This window comes from Canis lupus, chromosome 18 (assembly GCF_011100685.1).
Source record: "Canis lupus familiaris isolate Mischka breed German Shepherd chromosome 18, alternate assembly UU_Cfam_GSD_1.0, whole genome shotgun sequence".
In the NCBI taxonomy this organism is placed as follows: domain Eukaryota; kingdom Metazoa; phylum Chordata; class Mammalia; order Carnivora; family Canidae; genus Canis; species Canis lupus.
The window spans coordinates 44765423-44775414 of record NC_049239.1 but is presented as its reverse complement, the minus strand read 5'-3'; the positions used below and the strand labels follow the sequence as shown (position 1 = coordinate 44775414).

General features: G+C 55.3%; 1 long non-coding RNA gene across 5 annotated transcripts; it reads left to right on the top strand.

The window, feature by feature from the left end:
• Positions 1 to 653: 653 nt before the first annotated feature.
• Positions 654 to 9637, top strand: LOC102157084. Of its 5 annotated transcripts, none has more exons than XR_005373501.1 (6): positions 654 to 1145; positions 1617 to 2202; positions 3555 to 3609; positions 4613 to 4774; positions 5773 to 6056; positions 7712 to 9637. It is a non-coding gene; the product is annotated as an uncharacterized LOC102157084 (long non-coding RNA). The 5 variants fall into 5 exon arrangements; XR_005373500.1 differs by having other exon boundaries at positions 655 to 1145; positions 1617 to 2193; positions 4616 to 4774; positions 5773 to 6016; XR_005373498.1 differs by having other exon boundaries at positions 655 to 1145; positions 1617 to 2193; positions 5773 to 6016.
• Positions 9638 to 9992: the final 355 nt, after the last annotated feature.

The following is a 9992-nucleotide window of genomic DNA, read 5'->3' as shown; positions in this document are numbered from 1 at the left end:
AAGCGCCAGGGCAAAAAAAGAAAAAGCTTTTGTGCTCACATGAGGTGAGATGCTGGCAGTGCAAAGTGAGTTGAAACCCGTGTGCAACTGTTTGCCACAGCATGGCTGGAAATAGAGGTGCCGCTGAGTGCTGGGGAGGCTGTGAATACGCTCTCGAGCCAGACTGTCTGGGTTCAAATCCTTTTGCTATGCTTCATTTTCCTCCACTTATAAACGGAAAGGTTCTAAAAGGAAAAGACTTTATTGGGTTGTCATGAGGCAAAGAGAAAATCCACAGCACCTGGCACATAATAATCACTCAATGAAGAGTGACTTCTATTATCCCCATTTTACGGTTGAGGAAATTGAGACATAATTTTGAAGGGATGACAGGGGGGGGGAGAAAGTGGGGGAGGGTGACTTCATTTAGATGCCACGTAAACCTTCAGAGAAACCTCGGTTTGCATCTCACAGAAAGACCTGGTATCTCGGAGGAGCGACCCCCTCCCACTTTGTGTCTCTACGCCCACTTCCCCCATCACAGGAGAGGCCTCAGGAGGGGAAGCAGGAGCTCATCTGCCCCTAAACACGCATTCACGCTTCCTCTGCTCCGGCTTCAGGGTCTGTAGGTTCCTTGTGATGTCACGGCTGGTTGCCATGGAGACCAGGTTGCTGTGAATGGCAGTCTGGGTCCATGAGGAGCATAATGAGCAGCATCCCCACCCGGGCGCAGGGAGAGAAGATAATGAGGCACCCCGGGAGGCCTCATAAATACCTCTCCCCGCGACCCAAACACGCAGATGCACACAATGGAGCCAGCGGGCCCCACTAGCGTTCCTTGGCCCACCCCGCTTGTGACAATTTATGTTTGGGAGGAACCAACCCCGGCAGCCAGGAGCAGGGTGACACATAGTGAACATCGGTCACTGCCCCTCCCACTCCTTCTGGAAGAAAGGTGTTGCTCAGCAGGCGGCGGTGGCACCAGGAGCATCCCCATGGCAACACTGAGGTCAGACCTCACTGCTGTGACCTCACTCTGGGGCCACTGGACTGGGGCTGGGCCGTCATTGCCACCCCGGGAAATGGAGGAGCTGTGATGGAGCTCTCCAGAAAAAACTGAATCTGCCCTCTTGGGGTCACGGATTGCAGCCCTCCTCCAGTTTCAAGTGAGGACAGAGGCCACTGGGCCTGGTTCTTCAAAGGGACGGTTGGGCCCACAGGAAGTGGTTTTCCTGCCTCTGAAGACAAGGGACAGCCTCCCCGGAAAGGCCCCGTCTCCCTCTAGTCTTGGGTCCCAGGGCAGGTGGCTCTGAGACCCGTGCGTGGGGAAAGTCCCCTGGGGGGGATGGGAAGAGGCAGGGGTGCAGTCTCTGCTCTTCTCTGGATTCCAGGGAGGGATGCCCCCACCCACCCCCAATCTACCCCCCACCCACCCCCCACCCGGCCCTGGCCCTTCCCAGCACGGAGCATAGGACTGAGCCACCCCTGCTGCTGACTCGCTCGCCAGCCTGCCCCTGCCCAAAGCGAGTCCCCTCCTCCTTCCTCAGCCCTGCACCCCACTGGAGCCCCGGCTTCTTTGGGGCACTCATTCGGGAGGGACTCTCACCTTCCTCCTGCTGGACCTTTGTCGGAAACAGTTACTCCTGACCTGGACCTTGTCCCTGGAGCTGAGGCCCTTCATCCTGCTGATGGCTGATCTGGTGCGGAGAGGAACCATGAACCTGTCCTGGATGTAAAGCCCACTGTCCCCCCTTCCTTGAACTCGGGCCTTGTCACGTGTCTTCCCTGAGACTCTTGTTTTCTCGGGGTTGTTGTGAAGATCAGAAGGCCCTGAAAAAAAAAAAAAAAAAAAAAAGAAGGCCCTGGAAGTGTTCACAGCCTTCTTCCCGACTCCCCCTGGGCCTGGACCCCAGAGGCCCTATTCTTGCACACTTGCTGTGTCACCTGCCGCCCCTCAGGGCCTGTGGTTTTTCCACACCCTCTCCTGCTGGCTCAGTGGGTGTGTCCAACTAAGGTCACTCCTGAGATGTCTCCACCTGTGCCTTCCAGAGAGGAGGACCACCAAGAGCCCACGGCTTGATCTGTGTTAGGATCTGTGATGTGCACCTCACACCCATCATTGTGTGGAATTCGGGGAGATCTCTCAGGTCCCACTGCAGGGACAAACAACACAGCGGCTGTCAGAAGGAAGATGACCTGCTTTGAAGTCACACGGTGACTACAGTTAGTGCTTATGAAGCATTTCCTTTTCGTTGTGTTTTATACTAAAATGCTTGCTTTATACGTGTTATCTTGGTGTAGAGGAGGAAGTTAAAAGTGTGAATTCTGGGGCCCGCCTGCCTGGGTCTGACTCCTGCCTCTGCCTCTTAAAACCTGTGTGTCAGATAATGTTATATACCAATTACATTTCAATTTTTTTAAAAAAAGCTGTGACCTTGGGCAAGTTCTGTAACCTTTCTGTACCTCCGAGTCCTCATCTGTAAAATAAGAGAATAATGGTGCCTCCCTCATGGGATTTTTATCAGGATTAAATCAGGAATAAAAATGCCTACAACAGGGACACCTGGGTGGCTCGGTGGTTAAGCATCTGTCTTCAGCTCAGGTCGTGAACCCGGGGTCCTGGGATCGAGTCCCGTGTCAGGTTCCCCGCATGGAGCCTGCTTTTCCCTCTGCCTGTCTCTGCCTCTCTCTCTCTCTGTGTCTCTCATGAATAAATAAAATCTTTTTTTAAAAAATGCTTACAATGGTGCCTGGCACAGAGTAAGTGCTACATAAATAGTGTTCCCGGGATGGGAAAACAAGAAAAGGAAAAGGAGGTGAGGGGTAAAGAAAGCTTGACGTCATCTTTTTGGGTTAGAGTACTATCATCAGTCGTATCTTAGGCACAGAGAGGTGAGTTAATGCACCTGAAGTCACACAGGATTAAAGCCTGAGAGTCCTGCCCCTGAAGCTGTGTCGGGGGTCCCGCTGGTCCACCCTGCCAGAGAGGACAATTGAGATCCTGTTGGGTGCTAGAAAAAGTAAGGTCCGTGGGGACTCAGGGCCAGGAGCATGGGCTGCCCCAGGTCCCAGGAGGTGATCCAGGACCTTGGCTGGGGCTAGTCCTGTGCTGGGGCAAGAGGACTCGGGGGCTGGCAGAGGGGGACAGGGAGGGAACCTGGCAGTCTCAGCAGAACCCCAGCATGCAAGACTCCTGCCCCGGCTAAATCCAGGAGGTGGAACCGTGGCCTGACGGGGACACTGGCAGAGCTGGGCCCTGGGCTATGTCCCAAAGCCCCCTGCTTCTTGCCCACATTGGGCCTGAGCACCTGAAAATCCTTAAATTTACCGTAGTCATTGGGGCAAAGCCCTCTGAAAGTTAGGAGGATCCCAAGGGACAAATCACTTCCCTTCTTTGAGCATCGTCCTTTCTTCACCTGTCAAAGGGGGACAATATTAGTAGGTATTAGCACCCAGGCTTTTGCTGTGCTCTGGGAGGGTCCAGTGATACCACATATAAAACGTGCATTGGCTTTTCACCCAGCGCAGAGGATGTTCCGTAACTGAAGCTGTTCTTTCTTACTCTGTGACCTTAGACACAGAACTTGGTCTATCCGGGCCCTGTGTTCACAAAGCCGTTACGCGGAATGAGTAAGTTAACCATGGGAAGCCCCCAGCACAGTGCCTGAACAGGGTGGGAAGAAGGGAGGTACCAGGAGATCCCTTCCCGGGCTGGATGCCTGGGGACCCAACTGGCTCTGAGTCAGCAGAGTGTCTGGAAGGATCCCTGTGTGCTCCCAGGGGCACTTGATGTGTCCGTGTGGCTACCCTAAGTGGAGAATCAGAGATCCAAAAATGTCTTTGCTGTTTCCTTGGAGTCTCTTGGAATGGGAAGTCTGGCTTTAAGAAATAACTATGGAGGGGATCCCTGGGTGGTTCAGTGGTTTGGCACCTGCCTTCGGCCCAGGGCGTGATCCTGGAGACCCGCGATTGAGTCTCATATTGGGCTCCCTGCAGGGAGCCTGCTTCTCCCTCTGCCTATGTCTCTGCCTCTCTCTGTGTGTGTGTCTCATGAATAAATAAATAAATCTTTAAAGAAAAAAAAAAGAAATAACTATAAGCCTTACAGCCAGCATAAATATATTGGGGTGTTTACCTTGTTCTTCCTGCAAAATAATTTTCAATCTCTGCTCAGTTGGGGAAAACATTGGGTCAGGGGGCTCAGATCAAGCCAGAAGGGATTGTGTTGACCACAGTGACCTCCCGAGGCCACAGTGACCTCCCGAGGCGGCAGCAAGACAGAGCAGCCAAGACCCCAAGGGAGAGAGGAGGCCCCTTCGGACGTAGTGGGACCCCAGCACACGCCTCTCTGTTCTCTCAGTCACACACACACATGCTCTCATACACACCGCACATGCACACGCTCCCCTTCACACACTCGGGCCTGAAGACTGTTGCATCACCCCATTCCTGGCGCCCCTTCCATTCCCAGAGCATTCCTGGCGCCCCTTCCATTCCCAGAGCATCACCCAGGCTGCAAAGCTCTGAGAACTTTCCCTCTAAAATGCCTGACATCAAAGGAGAGTAAAGACTCCCCGGGATGGTCTGAAAGTGCACCAAGCTCCACGCACATTATCTCATTTAATCTCATTAGCAGGAAATGCCTTTGAAGCCTTGAGTTTGAGCATCAACGTCCATGATCAGCTTAGCCCTTGATAAAGTTGAGCTTCTTTTCATTTGACACAAGACTGGGAAATCTGTCCTTCTGGGGATGATGGACGAAACCTTCAGGGAACGCATCTAGCTGGGTCTCTAGGTTGGTGGTGGTGGCGGGCAGAGGGGGGGGGACCAGCAGAGACATTCAAGTAACAGAAGGTGATACCAGGAGGGAGAGGAGTGGAGGGGTGTTGGGGGGTGAGGCAGGATCTAGGAGAGAGGACACGGAAGCCAGTGAGCCTGGGGGCTGCTTCCAGGGGGAGGACAGGAAAGATAGGGGAGGAGCTGGCAAAAGAGACAAGGTCCTGGTGGTGGTGGTGGGGCGGGTGTGGGGGGGAGGTATCCCATAAGGGAAGAGGACGTGCTGTGGGATGTGTGACTTGGATGCCTTCAGTGAAACTCCACTGCGTGTCTGTGCACTGGGGTGCCAGGTCCCCTGTGGCACAGCGCCTGGGGCCCCCATGGGGCCCCACTGGAATCCCTTCAGTCTCTCCCCCCCCACACACACATCGTGACAGTCTCAGGCGTGGGGATGTGTGGCTTCAACCCTGAGCCCAGGTGCAGCCCGGAGCCAGAGCTTGCCAACACTGTCAACATTGCTTAAACTCCACCCCAGCTTGGCTGGGCTCCATGCAGGTGGGTTTGGAGGTTTTCACTCTGTTTGTTTTCTAGGTTGGTTTTATTTAACAAAGGAGGTGGTTAAGCTACAGACCCAAATCCTCACCTTCTCAGTTTCGATTTTGAAAATGAAAAATGGACCCAATTAGGTTGGCCCCAGGGGGCCTGGCTGAGTTTCTGGGTGCATAAGAAGCAGTGAGGGGCTTCTGGCTGGGCGCCTGGATTACTTGATGGGAAGGGGGGCAATTACACCCCCCGACTCAGAGGCGAGAGAACCAAAGGAGCCCCCCTACTCTTGGCAGCCGATCCCACTCCAGGCTGCTCTGTCTGTCCTGGGCATTTGTGCATCAGGACAGGAGCAAAGGAGCCCTGCAGTCCAGGCCTGTTTGGTCCAGAAAAAGAAAGGTAAAAGCCCCCACAGCTGCTGTTCTCGTTCTAGGAGGCAGCAGACAGTCCTGGAAGCTGCTTCTTTCCATTTAGGCAGGAACGCGAGGACGCCAACACACCGAGTCGTGGGAGCAGGAGAGGCAACTGCAGGACCTCTTGGGGGAACTTTTTGCCACCTGGAATGGATTGCCATGTCAGAATGTTCTCCGGGAGAAGAAGGGTCCCCGGGGTTGGCAAGCTTCCCAGGATGGCAGGCCCCGTGCTCGCAGGACTGTGGGAAGGTGAATGCCTCGGAGGAGGGTAGTATCACCCACGCAGCCTCGGCCCCAGCTCTACCGTGAGTCACCACCGATTAGCTGATGTGGGCGGGGAGCAAGGTGGGTGAAGGATGGGCCCTCAGGTGGGGAGAGAAGAGGATGCAAGGGGTGTGTTCGGGGTGAGAGATGGAGGCATGAAAAGCCCCCCCCAAGGTTGGCTGGGGTGCAGGTGGGGGACATACAGGACCCCGGCTCTTCACAAGGTCAACTCCATCCCACCCACCGGAGCACAGCAGCCAGCTCGCTGGGCCTCAGCCTTGGAGGCTGAAGCCACGGGGCTGTGGAGGTGTGTGGAGGTGACCTTCCTCACTCCAGGGGTCAGGGGACCCCCGTAACGAAACAGCCATTGTTTACTGAGCCCTTAGGATGCTCTAGGTGCCGGCCAAGCCCTTTGCACACGAGCTACCGAGTGCGCTTACTGTGTGCGGGGCTCTGTTCCGACACTTCAACTCTGTTCCCTCACGCTGTTCGTACTAGCCAGAGGTGGAGAGGGGCCCCAGAGTGGTTAAGTCACCTACGTCACCTGGGTTGGGACACCGGAGTCCACACTCGGGAACCCCCACTGCCGCTCTAGGGATAGCGCTCCGCTACGGCTGCACTGCGGTATGATTATTCCCATTTTACACACGAAGAAACTGAGGCTCGGAGAGATTCACGGAGCAGGGCCGAGCGCCCTCGGGGCCAAGCTCTGTTCTAGTCAAGCTCCCACCCTGGCCGCAGGGTTATTATCCTGGTTTCACAGGAAACAGGGGAGGGAGGGATAAGTCATTTGTCAGGATTTGACTCAAGAATCGATAGGAGGCCTGAGTGGTTTCCATAATGGATGGCCTCGGGGAGCCATGGCTTTGACATCCACATTTCGGGGTGCAGCAGGTTCCCAGACCTCCCCGCACTCGCTATCCCACTATGGGGAGGTAGCTGGGGCCAGAAGTGTGAGATGGGCAGGGGGCCAGGAGCATTGCTCCCAACAGCTTCCTGCCCCCAGGAAACGCAGACGATTATCCCCGAGGGCCAGAGGAAGAGCCCGGGGGACTGTCTGGGAGGTGGTACAGAGAGTCCAGGAATTAAAAGCACCGTCCCGTGTCTGGATCCAGATTCCAGCTTAACCCCTTACAGCTGTGAGCCGGTCAGAGTCACAGTTTCTTCAAAAAACGACAATTAGCTTACTCCACGCCTTGGGGCTAAATTGTGGGGACCAGATAGAGAAGGTTCCTTGGGCTGCCCCCCACCCCAGAAGCAGATCTGAGATTAGGGTTCGGGTGCAATTAAGGACATGTTGGCAGGGGAACCAGAGGAGTGTGGGGGAGGGCAGGGCAGGGCAGGAGCAATGCCTGCGGGCTCTCCCGTGGCTTACTGCTGACAGTTGGTCAGCCTCAAGGCCAGGCCGTCAGTGCCTACCTGAAGGTCACTCTGGCTTCTGGCTCCGTGTACCTGAGGTCAAAGCAGCTCCAGGCCTGCGGGCTGGTGGCCAAAGCAGAGAGGCTGGGGGTGGGGCAGGGCACTCCCAACTGGGGAGAAGATCCAGGGATGGGGATCACTTGCGTGACTCACTGAACAGGAGCAGGGATTGCTTGTGCCACACAGCCCGGGCCCCTGAGCCTGGGGCGGGCGGTGTAGCCACCCAGCCTCGGCAGGGGTATTGGATTCCTCTTGCTGCTCTAACAACTTACCACTCGCTCAGTGGCTCAAAACCACACAAGGGTATTCTCTTACAGTTCCGGAGGTCAGAAGATGGAAATCAAAGTGTCATTGGGCTGAGTTCCTTCTGGTGACCTTGGAGAATCCATTTCTGGTGACCTCTGGAGGATCCATTTCCCTGCTTCTTCCAGCTTCTCAAAGCCAGCTTCTCGAGCTCCTTAGCTGGTGGCCTCTTCCTCACATCACTTCCAGCCTCTTGCTCCCCTTGACACCTCCCTCCAACTACTGACTGACCTTCCTGTCTCCCCTTATAAAGACCCTGTGATGATATGGGGCCCCTGGGTTAGATAATCTAACCCAGAATAATCTCCCATCTCAACAGCCTTACCTATAAAGTCCCTCTTTACGTAGAAGGTAACATATTTGCGGGTTCTGGGGATGAGGATGTGGACATCTTTGGGGGAGGCGGTTATTATTCAGTCTATTGGAGCAGGGAAAGACTGGGACATGTGCCCCCCCCCCCCCCAGACGGATACAAAAGCTTTCTTTTCCTTGGTTTGTTCTCCAGGGGGACAACCCTGAGTTCCTCTCTGTGGGATCCACCTGTGTCCACAGCCTTGCCTGACTGCTGCCCCACCTATTCTGTCCTTTACTCCTCTCCAGGTTCCCTCGAAGAAGTCACGCACACAAGAATCCTTGTCTCAGGCTCTGCTTCTAGAGAACCTGATCTTAGGCACTGGATCCCATTATCCCCATTTTATAGACGAAGAAGCTGTGGTGCAGAGGGTCTGATGTATCACATGCTCGAGGTCACATGGTGACAGAACAGGGCTGGATTCTAGTCTCTAGGTTCCAGTCCTGGGCTCCCCACTCCTCACAGCTCGCTGGAGGGGTTTATTTAAAGGCCACTGGTGGTGATGGTGGGGGACGAGGTTCTGGGGAAGATCAGACAGTCTGTGCAGCTCTCCTCGCTTCCTCCTGTCGCTTACCTTTTGGGGGGGCTGTCCTGGCGGCTGCTTAGCCGGCCTCCTGCTGGCCAGCGCCTTTGTCTTCCTACCTCCTCTCCGGTCCTTTGTTGCAGAGAGGGCTTTGAAGAGCCAGCTGGCCTTTGGCTTTGAATTTCCCAGGCAGCTTTTTTGCCCCAAATCCTGACAGTGTGGTTTCAGGGGAAGAGACTCTGGAATCGCTGTGCTGGGATGGCATGGGAGGGTTCTGCTTTTCGGAGTGGGGGTGGGGGAAACAGAGGCAGGCAGCCCCAGGCCCCTGGACCCTCCTCTTTGGAAGACCAGGCCTCAAATGCAGTGACAGTCCTAGCTAACACAATGAACTCAGTACTGCTCTGCTGCCCCATCCCTGGCGCCATCCCTCCCCTGCTCTGCTGCTTGCCTCTGGCCTCTGCTCAGGCTTCAGCCAGTGGGGCGCACTGGCTGGAGGAGAGAGGTCAGTTTTTGTTTCTCCCCATGCAGGCCTAGGGGTGTTGGTATCTCTCCCCTGATGCCAATCCCTGGCCACTCCTACATCCACTTCCACCTGGATAAGGGCCCCCAAGACATCCAAACCCTACTCCTGGACCCCTGTGAATCTGTCATCTGAAATGGCAAAGGGGACTTTGCAGAGGTGACTAAATGAGGGATCTTGTGGTGGGGAGATTGTTCTGCCTTCTCTGCGTGGGCCTAATCACGCAGTTGTTAGGGTCCCCATGAAAGGGAATCGGGAGGGGCAAAGTGGTATATAATGATGGAAACAGGCTGGCATGGCTTAGCTGGGAGCCAAGGAAAGCCCTCAGCCTCTAGAAGCTGGAAGAGTCAAGAAATGGATCCCCGCCCCGTGGGGCCTCCGGAGGGAACCAGCATCCTGGACTTCTCACCCCCAGGACCAGAGAGTTAAGCTGTGTTGTTTTAAGTCACAGACATTTGTGGGACTTTGTTCCCGCAGCGATAGCCACGGATACAGCACACCTCTGTAAATACACTTTCCATTAAATTCTCTTCGGTTAAACCTGGCGTGTGCCTTGTGTGTTCCTGTGGGATCCTGACGAACCCAAGCTGTATGTGTCAGAAACTATGATCGATTATTTTACTTACCTCTCATGACCCATTTCCCCAGTTTGGCAGAAAGTAGGGCTTCGGTCGCATAGCAGATGGGAAGAGGAAGTGGGACCCCAGCCCGGGCTCCAGAGCCTGCATGGAAACCCAGTGGGGTGCTGCCTCTAGCCACTGCCAAGAGGAAGGGGTCCCCTGGTGGAGGGGAGTCATCCCTGCAGGCCTGCAGGGGAGCTGTTGGCAGGGTGAGTCCAGGTTGGGGACGGAGAGGGGGAAGTCGGCCTGTGCAGGGGTGTGAGCGCTTCTGCCCCAGCTT